Below are 17616 nucleotides of genomic sequence, written 5' to 3'. Positions count from 1 at the left end.
CCAAGCTGAAAAGCACAGGAAGATTGATCACATAACATGCCCAGGTCAGTACCTGATCTTGCTGCAGATCAGTTAGAAATTTTAAGACCTGCTTTATCATAGCACACCCATGCTATAAGAACCTTGGATGAAGGTTATGTTATTAATACCCATCCTCTGTGTGTTTCATATAGAGTAATTTTTGTTTTGTTTTGGCAGCTAGTTGATTGATGCAATGGAAAGAATGCTGGGTCTGAGGTCAGGAAGACCTGAGTTCAAATCCAACCTCAGATATTTATTAAGTTTGTGATCCTGGATAAGTCAGTTAACTTATATTTGTCTTGGTTTCCTCAATTGTAAAGTGGAGATTATGATAACCCCTCAAGGTTGTTGTGAGGATCAAATGAAATAGTATTTTTAAATTCTTGTTTCTTTCCTTTTTGCTGTCACATACTTCAGGGACACTACCTCAGCCTCTCCTAGTGCAGATAACAACCCATTCATGAGTTTTCACCTGACTCAAGTATATGTCTTTCTCTACATACTTCAAGGAGGACTCAGTTGGTCCCGTGGAAGCTTTTCTCTGATTCTTCTAATATGTTGTAGATGCCAGTATTGCACCGGGCTTGTTTGTTCCTTATTTCCTGTGATCTGCTCATCCCTTCTTCTGGATTCTGTATCACCAATGTTTTCTTTTATACTACCTTCCATATTGCTTTTACACTACAGCTCCAACCTGATTATTATATCTCTTTGATTTTCTAGCCACCCCTAATTGGGATTTTCCTAAGAATGTGGTCTTCCATAATTCAAAGATCTAGCATGCCTTAGAGATTTCTTAACTCCTGTTTAGGACTTTGTTTAATGTCAAAGGTAATGAGTGATCCTTTGAATCTCTAAAGCATAAAACATAAATCTACATGTACATAAATGTACATGTATGTATACATATCATATATATGCATACATGAAGCTCTCTTAATAAATACATATATACATATATATATGTATATATATTTCATTGATATCTTCCCTTCCTTCAGATATCTCTGATCCCTTAACAACTTTACTATTGTGTTGCCTCCACAAAGATCTCCCCAATGTTAATTTGATCTAATATAGATACTTTTTCAATTTAATTTTCTTTAAGATCATTTATGAACACATTTGGCAGTATCATCAAAGTCTGGTGGTTCTCTCCATGATGATGAGCAAAGTTTGGCATCAATAGCCTATTAAATCTTTTCTATTTTTCCTCTGATTGTTGTCCACCTCCCAATTTCATACATAAATGCCATTGGAATGATTTTGCTTAGTCACTAAACTATCCTTAAATATCTTATATTTACATAGCACTTTAAGGTTTTCAGGGGTAGCTAGGTGATGCAGTGAATAGAGCACTGACCCTGGAGTCAAGAGGATGTGAGTTCAAATCTGTCCCAGATGCTTAATAATTACTTAACTGTGTGTCCTTGGACAAGTCACTTAACCTCATTGTCTTGCAAGAATAAAAAATAAAAGACAAAACAAAAACAAAAGGATTTTCAAAGCATTTTAAATTTATCTTATTTAATCTTCATAACGATCTCATAAGGAAGATATTATCAATATTTTAGGAATGCAGAAGCTATATAGGTTCATGCAACTAGGAGGTATCTGAGACAGGATGCAAACTTAGGCCTTCTTGCTTCCATAACTACTACTCTATTGGCTATTCTACTTGTTTCAATGAAAAGTCTTTATCCTATGCTATTGCTCTCTGCTTTATGAGGCGATGTTGCAAATGATATTTGATTATCCTGTTCCATAAGATATTTAAAACGAGCTTATATTATAAACTAGTGTTGCTATTGGCCTCTCTTTCCACTTGGAATGTGAATTGTGTTTGTTGACAGAAGTACTTTATAGGCTCTTTTGGTCTCCTTGTGGCAATTAATTTACATTAGTTAAACTTCTGTGTAGAATTATTATATTCTATGTTTCTGTCACTAAACAAATTGTGTCATTTACATATAATAGCATATTATTGTAGCAAAAGAAATGATGAGATTGACAATCTATGAGGAAACCAGAAGACATTTAAGAACAGATGGAGAGAAGAATGAATAGAACTAGATCAGTTTATATAAAGACTGGGTAATTGAGACAAACAACTTTGAAAGATTCTATAATTCTGATCAACATAGTGATAAATCACAAATTCAACAGACTATGTCACTGTCCTCTTTTCCATCCATTTCCCATTTTTATCAACCACTTGATGAAATAATGTAGTACCAAACTTAAAATAATAATAGTGCCTTTCACAGAAATGTACAAAGAATAAAACAAACTGGTAAGAACAGGATGTTGAAAAGTGATAAATTTAAGATTGAGGCAAAGAAGAGCTTCCTAAAAATTAAAGCTATTTAAAAGTTGAAATGTACTGTCTTGGGAGATGGCCATTTTAAAAGTATAGTCTAATGGAGATTCTTGATCATGTATAGATAAAATCATGCATCTACTGTGGTCCCTCACAACTCAAATATTGTATGATTTTGTGAAATGTTTTATGCAGGTGGTTTAAAAAGGATACTGTTCATATAAATTTATTTATGGTTTCTTAATATGAACTTAGATGATCTTCAAGTGAGAATTCCTGCATAGCCTCTTTGGATCAGTGGGAAATGGAAGGTAAAGCATCACTTAAGCCACTTGTTGACATTGTTCCCTAGGCCACAATGGAAATTAATTATTGTATTTTCTAGAGACCATGGGAACACTTGATTAGTCATTTTGAATATTGCAGTTTACTCATTTTGCAATCTAATTTGCCTTCATAGATTATCTTTATTAGGGAAATATTAATCAATTACCACAATATCCTTTGTGGTAAGCACTGACCAATCTAGGGGGTGGAAAAGTGGTGGGGCAAATGTCCTATCCTCTATTGGTCTTCATTTGATATTTACAAGTTGTGCAGCAGAAATGGACAAGCATTGAGTAGAATTTTTTTTTGTGTGACAGTCAGATCTGTACTTTATAAAAATCATTCTGGCATTTTTGTGAAGGATGGGTTGGAAAGAGGAGAAATTGGAAACAGGAGAAATTGGAAACAGAGAAAGTAATTAAGAGGCTGTATTAGTAGTACTGGTTATATATGATGATTTTTCCCTGACTTAGGAGACAGGGATGAATATGAGAAAAAGTGTGTAGGTATAACTGACAAGAGTTGACAAGTGTTTGGAAATAGAGGGTGAAGGAAAGGGAAGAATCAGAGACATCCCTGAGTTTATGAGCCTGTGGAACTCTGAACTCATGAACTGAGAGAGGATAATGATGTCCTCAATAGAAACAGGGAAATTTGGAGGAGGGACAGGTTGAGCGAGAAAGCTAATGAGATCTATTTTGGACACAACTTTTAGAACACACAGGAGGAGATATTTAGTAGCAATGGATGATACAGGACAAGAATTCAAGAGAGAGATTAGGGCTAGATATTTGGATTTTGGTTTAATCTATTTAGAGATGCATTATGACATATTAGATATAGAACTAGACTCAAAGCCTAGAAGATCTGGGTTAAGTCCCTCTTTTGACAAATATTAGTGATTTGACCTTAGATCATTCATTTAACCTTTTAATGACCTAGGCAATACTTTATAAATTACAGAGAAGGTGCCAACTTGTATTTGTAGAGGCTGTTTTATTACCCAGTAACTCCCTCTGCCAATGAAATCACAGATCTAGTTCCTATTCCCTTAAATAGAAATAATACTTAAACTTTTACAAGATGATCAGATCTCCTAGAGAAAGGATATGTAGAGAGAAGCAAATCCAAGATAGAACTTTGGAACACCTACTTTAAGAGTGTAGAAGACAAATCTTACAAAGGAGACCAAGAAGGACAGGTCAGAGATTTAGGAGGAGAAACAAGAAAGAGTAGTGTCATGGAAACTAAATAAGGGTGAATTGAGTAGGAGTTCAGAAGAGAAGGAAATCAAATGAGGATTAGGAATCTTCTAGGGAGAATTGGGGCTTGACCAGGGCCTTGACAGGTAGAATACAATCAAGGGAGGTGAGGAAGATTGAGAGAATGCTACACAGTAGATATAATACAGGAATGAAGATAATGTGTTCAAGGCAAGATGGTCATTTTTAATTCTTTTATTGTTTTCTTTGTTGTTGTTATTTGTGCATTTGTCATGGATTATGAGTCTGCAAAAGCAGAGCCTACATCTCATTTGTCTATGCATAGTTTCCAGAATCCAAGAGTGATTTTTGCCAAAGTGGCCAGTTACTATAAGAGTGGTAACTCATATTTATATAAATAGAAATGGGAGGTTTACAAAATACTTTCCTCACAATAACTCTTATCAGAGAACTGTTATTATTCTCATTGTACATATGAGGGAATTGAATGACAAGAAAGATTAAATTGACTTGCCCATGATCAACTAGCTAAGTGTCAGAGCCAGAATAAGAACCCTGTTTTCATGGATCTAACTCCACATTTACCAGCCTTTCCATTATACTCTACTATCTCCTTTTATTTTTGTTTGATGCCATTTAAATGTTCCACATAGTGGGAGTTTTCAAGGGATCCTACATTCTTAAAGGTCATATTATCTGCAATATCTAGCTGTTGGTCTCAACACTCAGATACAGTATGATACCGAGACTCTTGAAGGTCTAAGTTAGCCTTTCAGGAAGTGGTGGAGATCAAAATTCTTTTCATCATAACACTGAAGTATTTTAATTTCTAATAGAATAATTAATTAATTATTAATTAATTAATAAATGTTGAGAGATATGCAGCTTTTGGGGGTGCCCAACAAGAGTGTAAAGGGGCCCCAAGACCCCAAACTTTGAGAACAGCTAGGTGATTTTTAAAATCACTTCCAGTCAGAGGAATGTAGTTGCTGAAAGGCATTTAAAAATTTTCAGTGTGAGAATTTTTCTAACTCCTAAGTAAGACAAATACTTCAAATCAGGGATTGATTTATTGTCTGTTGATTGTCTGGTTTTAAGAAAATGATGGAGAAAATGTTAATAATTCAGATTAAATTTAAAATCATGCACTGCATAAATCCCCCATTCTCCCTCCTACCCCCCCCCACTGTCCTTTGCCCAGCTGGTTGGTAAACTTTTACCAACTTACACTGCTTACAGGTCTAAATCCTATGTTATCTATGCTAATATTAATATTTCCTATTTTGTAGATGAGGAATGCTCATAAAGGTTAAGTGATTTGCCAAAAGTCATGTATCTAATAAGTATTAGAGTTGAGATACAAGGTGAAATCTTTACTATATCCTATAAACTGTTGCTATATATTTGTTGAGTTGAAGTAAATTGGAGCTCTTCTTTTGGATTAAAGTGCATAGAAAAGAAATTAGGTTGGATAGGTTGAGTTGAATAATTTTAAAGTAAATGCTACTAGGAAACTATAGAAAATCTTTGATAAGGAGGTTCAGAATACTTAAGTCAGAATAACTTGGGGAAGGGGAGGAAGATTTTTGAAGACATCCTGGGAAGCTAATTTATAGTTGTAGAGTGAGTTCATGAAAGGCTGGAAGGGAGGGAGGATAGGAAAGATGAAGAAGGATACAGAAGATAGAGAAGTAAAAACTAATTCCTTAACTTTTGAACTTCGATAATTGGGATAAAGATGGAGAAGTTAGAGAAAGCCAACTACTATGAGAGAGATGGCTAATTTCTCTCCCTAACTATAGGCTCTCAGTGTATTCTATGTTTTTTTTGCTTTTAAAGAGCAAAAAAAAAATCATAGGATTCATTAATTTATTTATTAATTCATTCAGTAAACACTTATTAAGCCACTGCTGTATGTATAGCACTTGGTCTACCAATACATACAGTAGTTGCTTATATCTTGGTCAAGATATAAAAGTGTTCATATCTATAGATATAGATATAAATATATGAATTTATATATAGAAATGTGTGTGTGTGTGTTGTGTACTTAATAAAGTGTTGCTGTCTCTGACCTTTTGGAGCTCAGTATAAAAGATAAAAAAAAACATAAAAAGAATATTATATGGTTTGAAAGACTTTTATTAAGTACTTACTATGCAAGACACCATTCTGTACACTGGAGACCTAGAAGTAAACATGATAGCAACCTCTGCTGGAAGTAGTGGGAGCAGATTATCAAGCATCAGTGATCTTCTCCACTCTCATACTCCAATGGAGACCTGTTAAAGACCTCAGCTTAAAAGGCTGAGGTCTTTCTCCACCTCCAGGACCATCTCCAGTCTCCCTGATCCAGGTCACTGGACCTAGATGGCTCCAAAGGAGAAAGTGAGGCTGGCAACAGTGCACAATCCATCTTCTCTTAAATCCAATTCACTTGCATGTCATGGCATCACCTTTCTGATGTCATGGTCCTCTTCTAGAACAAAGGGCCATCAACTACATACTCCAGTGAACCAAGGGGTCTCCATCTAAGTCTGGAAACCATACTCCTGTCTTAGTTACAGCTTAAATACAGCAGAGATGGGAAACTGGGATCAGTTTGTGTCCTATTCAAATCAAATGTACCTCAGCGACTCAAAAAGGAAAATTGAATTTTAATAGAAACTTTTTCTGTTATTTGTAGAAGAGATTTCATGATGATTGAGACATGAAATTTGTTTTTTGAAATTATACACGTGTCCTCTAATAGGTTAAAATCCTTTGCAATATGTGGGCTCTAAGTTAGACCATAGTGACTGGAAAGTGATATGCTAAATACTTTAATGATTTCAAATTCTAACATTGCCATTTGTAGTAAACTGTGTCATTTACTGAGCCATGTAGGTTTTTCCTAAAGTGTCAAGAAAAGATAAATGGATCACTCAAGTTTACACATTCTAAACACATTTGTTGAATAAACAACACAGGGAAATCTTAACTGAAATACCATCCTAGCAAAGGAACAAAATATTTAATTTGATTTTAATTGAAATGTTACTTGTTGAAACCTGTTGTTTTATCAAGTGACATCAAATAATATTATAGTGATAATCCTTTATGAAACACTTACTAAAGCTGGGATTCTATGATGTCCTTTGGAAATAAGAATCAAGAATCAATGTTCAGCATCAAAAATCTCTCCAAAGAGGGGAGGAGGATCCCAAGTTGTCTTTGCCTGTGGTCAACTTATGTTATATCAAAACTGACTGCAGTAATACCCATGAAGGTGACATTCTGGTCACTGAAGAATTAAGCAGAGGATCTGCCTGGTATTGCCACATTCAGTTTAATTCACACTAAAAAATTAAACACTGACTGAAAGCAGTGCCCCATCCTGGGCCTGGGGAAACAAAGAACAAAAGTATCTTAATCCTTGTCCTCAAGGAACTGATAGTCAGAGATTTCTATGAATCTATATGTACACAGATATATATATTATACAATGTAGATTGTAATAGGGATAAAGGAGTGAAAAGTTCTTAGCACTTTGAGGAAGGAAAGAATACTTCTAGTTTTTTTAAAATGATAATACAGTTATCCATGCCATGTCATGGAGGTTAGAGGCTCCTACTATGTGGAAAATTCACATAAAAAATTTTGACCCTCTTTTCATACTAGAAAAGAAGTCTGATTTTTTCTTTTTCTTTTATTTGATGTTAAGGAATATTATTGCAAAATACGTATTGATATTTATCCAATATTATACATATATTTTATGAATTCCTGAGTTTCTAAACTTTTACTTTATTGTCTGATGTTCTTTGAATGTCATGTACAGCTTCCTAAAACTCCCCACAAAACTCCCCCAAACTCCTATTTGATTCCTCATACCGACCTATACTTTATAGAAACTATGATGGCAAAAAGTCATGATGTGGAAGGAATAAATTGTATAAGAAAAGAGATATTATACTTCTCCAAACTCCAAAACTGTATCTTTACCTACCAGTTTCGATACAAGGACAATGCTCTCCCCATCATGTAATATTCCCCCAAATCAGTTCTCAAAGTCTCCAAATAGTAATTTTTAGAATTTAATTCAACAATTATTTTATCAACTATTAAGATCTCCACCCTGTGAATACAAAGACAAAATATATAGTCTCTACTTTTCTCAAGAAGTATACATACTTGGGTACAACCAACAGAGCTTAAGGGATAAGAGGTCAACTGGGAAGGATGGTACATAAGCTGAGCTAAGAAGAGGAAAAGAATCTAAGAAGTGGTGATAGGGAGAAAGGTTCATTTCCAACCTATAGGAATGGAGGTTGAACCGTTGATCAGATATGTTATAGTTGGAATTTCTTTCATATGTGAATGGGTCTAGATGGCCATTGAGATCCCTTTTGTCAAATTCTGTGATTCTGTGAGATGGGGAGTTCTGGGAACACCCTAGTAATTAAGTTGATTTAGAATAAAGTAAGAAGTTCAAAGTGAAATAAATCTAGAAAAGGTGAAGTACCTTAAATGCCAAACAGAGGAGTTTGCATTTTATCCTGGGTGGGGGTAATATGGAGCTACCCCGAGATTTTTGAATGGTAGTTTTAAAGGGTCATTGCTGGGCCTTGGGCATATTCTGGATGGTTGTGTGAAAGGCACTCTTCCTTTCAATAGAATATAAATTCCTCATTGACCAGGACTTCAACCCCCCCCCTTTTTGTCACTGTATCTAAAGTATCTAGAGTAGTATTTTGTAGATATAGACACAACAAACTAAACAGAATTGAACTGTGATTCTTCAGCCAGGAATGTTCTCCCACTTCCCAGATGTTATAGCATTTTACCTAGATCTCTCCTTTATACTTAAATCATATTATCTTGTTTCATAGTTAATTTTTTCTTGTCCTATCCCTCTCCTCCTAATCCCTAATTGAAATGAGATTAGGATATGTGTCAAGACCCAACTGAGTATCTTAAACAAATAATAAACAACTTAATAATATCAAATATAATTAGTAATGTTAATAATAGCAAAAATTTTAATATTTGTTGAATGAGCACCTATTTTTTGAGCCCTCATATGGCATTTAGCATATGTTGCCTTGTTTTGAATATATTTGTATACTGTCTTATTTCTCATTTGTGGTGATTAACTTTGGGGGGTGAGGAACTCTAGCCTTAAGGTTCTGGCTTATGATTTATTCCCTGGAGTTGATTATTATTGATCATCTTTTCCTAACCAGAAAACAAGGGGGGAATTTCAAGAAGTAAAAAAGGCACAAATGGACCTGAAACCAGAAGACTACAGATCTGATTCTAGTACAGTCATTTTGGGGGACCTTGATTAAGTTGTCTGTTTTGCTTTCCTCATTTTTAAAATGAGATATTTGGATTTCATGTCATGAGAGGACTTTAGATTTTAGTACAGTCAAAAATATTTATCATGTGCCCACTATACTCACATTGTGCTGAGCTTTGGGAATATGAAAGGAGGCAAAAGTCAGCCCTTGCCTTCAAGAAGTTCACAGTTTAATGGAAAGAAACAACAAATATGTAGGGGATAAATAGGAAATAATAAAGAAGGAAGATGCTAGAATGAAGATGATGGGGAAAACTTCCTGTAGAGAATAGGATCACTTTGGGGGTTGAATGGAGGATGGATGGGAGTAGGAAGAGATGTGAAACAGGCATACCACAAGCAGGCTATTGCACAAAGTGAGGAGGGTCTATATAAGAGAATGGTAGAAGTGTCTAAGAAGAGAAAGGGATATACTGGAGATGTTACAAAGTGAACTTGGCAGGCCTTGGATACAGGGTCATCAAGGGGAAAGAGAGTAAGGCATCAAAGATGGCACCTAGAATGAAGGGGGAAGGGATGATACTGGATGAATTCATAATTTTCTTTTACATAGTGAAATATAGTAAGGGCAAAAAGAACTAAATTTGGCAACAGAGGACCTGGGTTCATATCTGAGTGAACTGAGATAATTTACTTGTCTTTGGACCTCAGTTTCTAATATGTAAAAGGAAAAGTTTACATGAGATGATTTTTAACATTCCCTTCCATCTCCATAGGACTCTACAGTTTTATTCCACAAACTTGTTTGCATTTCCCATATGCCTAAGGTAAAGTTCCTAAAATCATCTTAGTGAATTGACCTTCAACAAATAGTTGAGGACATGAATGAATGAATGGGAACAGGAAACTGGGAAAGAGATCCTGCAGGCATGGAAGTGGGGAAGTCAGTAAGGCTTCTACTTCTTTATAGTAATGTCCTTCTAGTGATCTATAGCCACATCAGGTACAGATGCTCTATAATGTCTCTCCCTTCATCCATTCATTATTGCAGGTCATCTGGCAGAGGCTTTTGATGAACAGGTTTACAGTGAGCTATAAAGCAGGGCTTATAGGCAAAGTCACCATCCTTTGTTGTTCTGGCTTCTAAGGGCCTGCTTCTTCCCCGCCCCCCCTTTGCTCCTTCTGTGGCCATTCACTATGCTCTGTGGATTTTATTTCTGGTGAATATTTCCATGACCCAGCCTCAAACTTAAATTCAGCTCTCTTCTCCCATAGAGGGGAATCCCACTGGGGAGGCAATGAAGAATATGCATCAGACTACAAGCTCTTTGAGAATGAACACTTGAGAAGGAGGGCTGGATTTTTTTTTGCCTTTTTTTATCTCTCTAGTGCTTAATCCATTGCCTGGCACATATAGTAGGTGCTTAATGAGTTCTTGTTGACCTGAGTTGTATATGATGGACTCAAACACCTGACTTGGAGTCAGAAAGCCTCACTTCAAATATTTGCTTTGACATTTATTTAATTATGTGACCACTTGTAGTTGCTCAGTCTTTTTGGTCAGGTCCAACATTTTGTGACCCCATTTAGGGTCCTGGCAAAAATATTGGAGTGGTTTGCCATTTCCTTCTCCAGTTCATTTTGCAGAGAGGAAACTGGGTTGAATGACTTGCCCAGGGTTACATAGCTAATAAGTATCCAATACTGGATTTTAACTCAGAAAGATTAATCTTTTTGACTCCATACCTGGTGCTGTATCCTCTCTACCACCTAGTTGCTCCTATGACCATAAGGAATATATTTACAGCTCTATGAGCCTTGGTTTCAGCTGTGAAATAGGGCTGCTAATAACAATGACGTTACCAAACTCAAATCCAGACAGTAAACTACAGACTACATAAATGTGAATTCTTAGTATTTTAATGATGTAATGGGGAAAAACACTGAATATAGAATCAGAAGATCTGAGTTTGAGTCTCAGTTTTCAAACTGAGTGATCTTTGCAATTCAATGAACCTCTTGATTTTCTCATCTGTAACAGGTGGATAATAAATTCTTGTACTGTCTACCTAGCAAGGTTGTAAACCATAAAGAAAAAGGGAATGGTCATGTTATTTCATTGTATAGGGAGCTTCCAAGGAGGAACTTTTGCTTCCAATACAGATTGGCAGCTTTGGTATCTTATAGAACTTCATAGAAAACCTCAGTTACATCGGTTACATTGCCAATATGTATCAGAGATGGACTTGAACCCAGATTTTCTCAGCTATATGGTGTACTAGTAAATGTTTAACAAATAACTCTTTGTAAAAAAAAAGTACACATAACACAATGTGAAGTTTAGTGTGCATTATTAACTTGCATTATTAACATTTTCTCTATTGCTTTCATAAATGTAGTCAATTAACAAAAGAAATCAAGACCATTTTCTGAGGTGTAAATTTTCATTTTAACAATGTCTCTCAATTCAGTATGAGCTGGTTCTGGCACATCCTTACTCTAAGGTCAGATCTCTGTCTATATACCACTCTCCTTTCATGTAAACTATACAGTACTTGATAAATGTGCATTATTATTACTATTGCTGTTGTTTATTGTGACTCAAGAGACAAAGACCTGAACTTGTGGTCAGAAGCCTTTTGATAGAAAGGTGAATGTTCTGATGAGCATGCCCTCTTGTCCTCTGACACACTGGGTGGGTCCAGAGCCCCAGTTTTAGCTAAAGCATTCTTTTTCTCTCCCGCCCCCTTTCCAGTAACAGGTGTGTCTCAGAATGCCAACACTGACAAAGAAGAAAGAAATTGGGAGGAGATGGTGATTTTGAGAAAACAATGATACCAAGAAGACTAATGCAAGCTTCAGAGGAAAGATATCCAGGCCACAAAGGAAGGCCCATAAGAGTGATTAGGGAGAAGAATGTAATACTAAAATAACAATAAGGACATCTGGTTTGGGAGTGGTCCTTGGGATCCTGGTGAAGCAGTAGGCTTATTCTAGGCTGCAACCCCTCTGGCAAGGAAAATACAGCTGAAACTGGACATCTGCATAAGGTAGGCTTTGATGTCCATTTGCCTTTTCTTTCCCCCAATTCCCCCTGCTCTCTTCTCAAAGCAGAGCCATTTTCCCAAGCTAACACCAGTGCCCCCTTCTTCATTCATCTTTCCTGATCACTACAGGTCACATCTCCCTCTTCTGAACTTCCAATCCATACATTCTGCTCTCTAGTTTGAACTTTCTTAAGTTGAATTCTTTGATTTTAATTCATTAGTTAGTATTGAAGAAAGGCAGTAGTGTGACTTTAGTGGATCAGGTAGGGAACTTCAGAGTCAGGAAAACCTGGGGTCAAGACCTGCTTCTAGGTGGTGCAGGAGGTGACTAGGTGGCACAGTGGATAGAGCACCGGCCCTGGAGTCAGGAGTACCTGAGTTCAAATCTAGCCTCAGACACTTAATAATTACCAGTTGTGTGACCTTGGGCAAGCCACTTAACCCCATTGCCTTGCAAAAACAAAAAAGAAACCCAAAGACCTGCTTCTAGCACATACTGGCTTCATGACCTGGACAAACCATTTAATAATTTTTCAAGGTCCTAAACAGCAATAGAAGCCAGTACCAATCTGCATCATCAATGGAGCCAGTTTCCCCATTAAGGGTTCCACAATGCAGAAGAAATCCAGGGTATAGTCCAAAAACATCTTGCATTTATAAACAGAACCTAAAATTACAATTTGATTTAAAAAGTATCCCAAAATAATACTAATACTACTTTGTACTTATCTAGCACTTTACAATGCACTGTTTTACATTTTAGAATACTACATTACATTCAAACAGCACAGTAGTGTTTTACATTCTTTAGCTCATATCTGATCTTCAAATTAACCCTATAATGTATGTAGTCAGAGCAGGTTTAGGGGACCAGGCTCCAACCCTGGTTCTACTGCTACTCCTTTTTTTCCTTTAAGAAAGCTGTTTTTTTTGCCCAGTTCTCAATTCAAATAATTTCAATGAAAGCTATGATATTTGAGGTCCCTTCAAGCATGAAATTCTGTGCCTGTGAATCTCTATCATAGAGTATGGAAGCAGCCACAGATGCCGTGGGGAGAGCCCTAGACCCTGGGGTTCAGGAAGATCTGATTCTGAATCTTTGCCTCAGACATGAACTGTAATATTTTGGCCAAGGCACTTAACCTTTGCTTGCCTCAGTTTCCTCAAGTATGAAAAAGAATAATAATTAACACCTAGCTCTCAGAGTTGTGAGGATTAAATGAAATAATATTTGTAAAACTGTATCTGTTACTAAGTAGGCATTATAGAAAGTCTTTCCTTTCCCCTTTCCTTTTGTTGTATGTGCCTGAGGCTTGAAGTATTTAAATGACTTGACCAAGGTTATTTATTTGGGGGGTATTGAAATCAGATCTCTAAACCTGTTCCTTCTGAGTCCAGCTCTTGCTTTCTATTTTCCATACTTCCTTTCACTGAATTTAACAGCACCTCAATAGAACAAGGATTTGGGGCTCTATGTACAAACTAAAAACAGTTAGAAATATCTGGCTCAGGGACCTGAGCAATAGTAATATAATTTTCACAGTGAAGTTTGGGAAACAAGCTATAAAACTTTCTTCTTTGGAAGAATGACTTATGGAACATACATGGGGATCAGGCCAACTGGATTCCTCCAGGTCATTAAAAGGAATGTTTCAATTAAATACACGGTAATCTTCAGATTGACAAAATAGTAAAAAGTACCTGGAAACATTCTAATCTATCAAACTTTGCAAATTGTTTTCACAAAGTTAAATAAAAAAATCTCTGCAAAACATATTGGGAGCTAAAAATGGAAGGATAACTCTATAATAGGAATTCTTTATTTGGTGTCCACAAACCTAAAAAAAAAATTATAACTGCATTTCAACATAATTGGTTCCCTTTGTCATTCTATGTGTTTTGTCTTAACCATTTAAAAACAATATTCTCAGAGGAGGCGTCACCAGACATCCCCAAGAGATCTGGGATGCAAAAAAGATTATAAACCTCTGCTATATAACTTTTGGGTGTTACATTTTAGAAAATATAATGACAAACAAGAGTACAACCTGAGCAGAACAATCAGGATTGAAAAGGGGATTGGATATGAAAACTATTTGAAAAAAATGAGCATGTTATTTATTTTTTAAAAAATTTATAAGCATTTATTTTTTTCCTTTTTATTTCTCTCATACCCCATCTCTCAATGAACAAACAAAAAAAATAATCAAAAACCCTCATATCAAATCTGCATTGTCCAACTAGGCAAATTCTCCCATTAACCATGTCCTCATTCTATATTTTATATCCTTCACCTCTTTAGCAGGAAGGAAGGAGTCTACTTTATTCTTGTTCCTCTGGAATGGTGGCTTGTTATTCCATTGACCAGAGTTATAAAGTCTTTCAAAGTTGTTTTTCTTTGAAATGTTGTTGTTATTGTATTTGTTCTCCTGGTTGTGCTCACTTCACTCTGCATTCATTTATACAGATCTTCCCAGTTTCCTCTGAAACTGTTCATTTCATTGAAAAGGACAAGATTAATATGAAGTTGAGAAGCCTTATAGAGGACAGTTTTGCTAAGTTCAAATATATGTAGGACCACCATGTGGAAGGGGGATTAGACATACTCTAATTGACTGAAGAGTGCAGAACTGAGAACCAAGAATGAAAATGGCAGAAAGCTTGATGTAAAAAAAAAAATGAAAAAAATGACTTTCTAGAACTATAATATACATCCACAAGGAATGAGCTTCTTTGGAAATACTGGCCTTCCCTTTCAATAAAGGATTTCAAGTAGATTAATGCTAAATTTGGCCTCAAAGATCACTGCAGTCATGAAATTAAAATAAATTTGCTCCTTGGGAGGAAAGTTATGGCAAATCTGGACAGCAAATATCACTTTGCTGACAAAGGTCCATATACTCAAAGTTATAGTTTTTCCAGTAGCAGTATGTGGCTAAATGAGTTGAACTATAAGGACAGCAGAATTGATCCTTTCAGATTCTGAAGAAGAGTCTGAGGTTGGGACAGCAAGGAGATAAAATCACTCAGTACTTAAATTAATTCAGACTATTTACTGGAAGGTCAAATACTGAAGCCTGAATACTTTGACCACAAAATGAGAAGACAGACCTCATTGGAAAAACTCTGATGTTGGGAAAATTGAAGGCAAAAGGAATGGGGGATGATAAATGAGGAGATGGATAGATAGTGTCATGGAAACAATGAACAAGAACTTGGAGAGACTTCAGGAACTAGTGGAGGGGAGAAAGGCATCTCATGGGGTCACAAAGAGTTGGACATGACTGCATGACTGAACAACAATAACAATACTTGCTGGGCATCTGATAGAGAGGATTGTTGTTGGGTACAAGTTGGATCATTTCCACTCAGCGCCCATGCAAAATAAGATGGCAGTGAGTAGGGAGGGGACAAAGACATAACTCAGTCAATAGAATCAAAAAAGCAATTCTGGGTAAAGAGTAGGAAGATTAATAGGAACAACAAAGAACTTCTAGTGCTGACTTTTCATTCTCCTCTCTGTCACTGAATAGAGCAGGTAGTTCATGTGTGAATTTTCACATATGTGTGAGAGAGAGAGTGAGAGTGAGAGAGACAGAGACAGAATTGGAGAAACAGAGAGAGACAGAGACACAGAGACAGAGACAGAGAGAAAGAGAAAGAAAAAGAGAAAGAGAAAGAGAAAAGAGAGATGGGGGCCTGAGAAAGAGAGGGCTAAGGAACATGGCAGGGAGTTGAGAGTAATTGTATGATTTTTTAAAAATTTTTATTTGATGAAAAATTGAAGAGAATTAGAATTTTAGAACTGAACAGGAAGGAGCTTTCAAATATAGAATGCTAGAGCTAGAAAGATACTTTGAACATAGAACATGGAAGCTAACTTGGAACACAAAATACAAGGTAATAGATTTTGAAAAGACTCTGTCAACTCTGGAAGGGATCTTAGAAAGTAGAATATAAACCATAAAGCTGAGAGAGACCATAGAGCATAGAATATCAGAACTGGAAGAAACTTCAGAAGTCAAAATGCCAAAGCAAGAAGAGAACTTTGACCATAATGAAGAAACTTTAGAGATGATCTTATCTAAAACTGTTCCAGAGAGGAGTTTGTCCAAGATGAGAGGTAGTTTGTGGCAGAGCAGAAATTGTAAGGAAAACAAAGTCCCTTGACTCTAAGTCTAGTGCTGTTTCTACACAATACTACCTCAATCATGTAGACACTGGTTTGATAACTCAATTTACACTTTGGAGGGTCCTTCTCACTCTTCTCTGTATACACAATAAAGAGTATTAAAATAAAAAGGCTTGTCAAAACAAATCTTTATTTGGTTACTTCCATCTATGGGACAATTTCAGTAATCTGTCAATCTCTTCCTTGCAAAATAGCCTCTCCAACTTACAAACCACTTCTTCAGATGACATCAACCTGTCAGTCACTCACTGTATCAAAGCCAAATTTCATGCTGTGGGAAGCCCAGTTTGTCAATCACTCCAAGAGACCCACCTGACAGCTTTTAACTTTTTCCTTCCAAATCCAGGATATTTAGTTAAGCTTGTTGTCTTTTCCTAATTGAACTCCTCTTGTGGTTGGTAGCTAAGCAACTAAGAAGTTATTTTCTGTGGTGATTGGCCTAAGTTTCATAGCTTTCTTGACCATTGCTATTTGTTGTCAGAAAATTGTTTCCCCTCAAGTGGCTAAACAGCAGCTGTAGTGTTTAGTTAATGCTGGAAGTCTATTGTTCCTATTTATAAACACTTTCCCACTATATAAAAGCAAACACTGGGTCTGTTGCCAAATATACATAATTTAAAATCATCACAGTGTCTTGGAATTTGGTCCCTAATTCATAAGTAAATCTATGTGATTGTTTGGCCTGGATGTTAGAAAGAAGGCAGATACAACCACATTCATGGGACTAGGATGAACAAATCAACTCAATATATCATAATGGAATGAGAACCTCAGGTTGATAGAGCTGAAAGATATCTAAGAGATGAATTAGTCCAACATCATTTTACAAGAAAGGAAACTGAGGCTTTGAGAGTTTAAGTAATTAGCAGATGGTTGGATAACATAGCTAGCATCAGAACTTGCATTTGAAATGATCTTCTTACTACAGATCAACAAACATTTATTATACATATATATATGTATATATGTATATATATATACATATATATATATATATATATATATATATATATATATATATATATACTATGTATGGGATGCTCTAGAACATACTAAGAACTTTAGATAGATTTAGTTTATTTGAGCTCTTGGGAATTTTTAATTAAAAAAAGAGAATGAGGAATTAACTTTTAATGGTGGAATTTTAGGCAATATTACAGAGTGTTCAGGATAAATTTTCTGGAATTCTTCTTATTTCTTATTTT

General features: G+C 35.8%; 1 long non-coding RNA gene across 1 annotated transcript in view; it reads left to right on the top strand.

Moving 5' to 3' along the window:
* The window catches only part of LOC141504895 (uncharacterized), a 35535-nt gene extending 18200 nt beyond the window's left edge, over positions 1-17335 (top strand). Inside the window, exon 3 of the long non-coding RNA XR_012473495.1 lies at positions 11928-17335. This is a non-coding gene — a long non-coding RNA (uncharacterized LOC141504895). The remainder of the gene's footprint in view (positions 1-11927) is intronic.
* The last annotated feature ends 281 nt before the right edge of the window (positions 17336-17616 follow it).

The sequence above is a fragment of the Macrotis lagotis genome, chromosome 1, assembly GCF_037893015.1.
Source record: "Macrotis lagotis isolate mMagLag1 chromosome 1, bilby.v1.9.chrom.fasta, whole genome shotgun sequence".
NCBI lineage: Eukaryota > Metazoa > Chordata > Mammalia > Peramelemorphia > Peramelidae > Macrotis > Macrotis lagotis.
The sequence above is the reverse complement of the archived record's forward strand: the minus strand, read 5'-3'. Positions and strand labels throughout refer to the sequence as shown.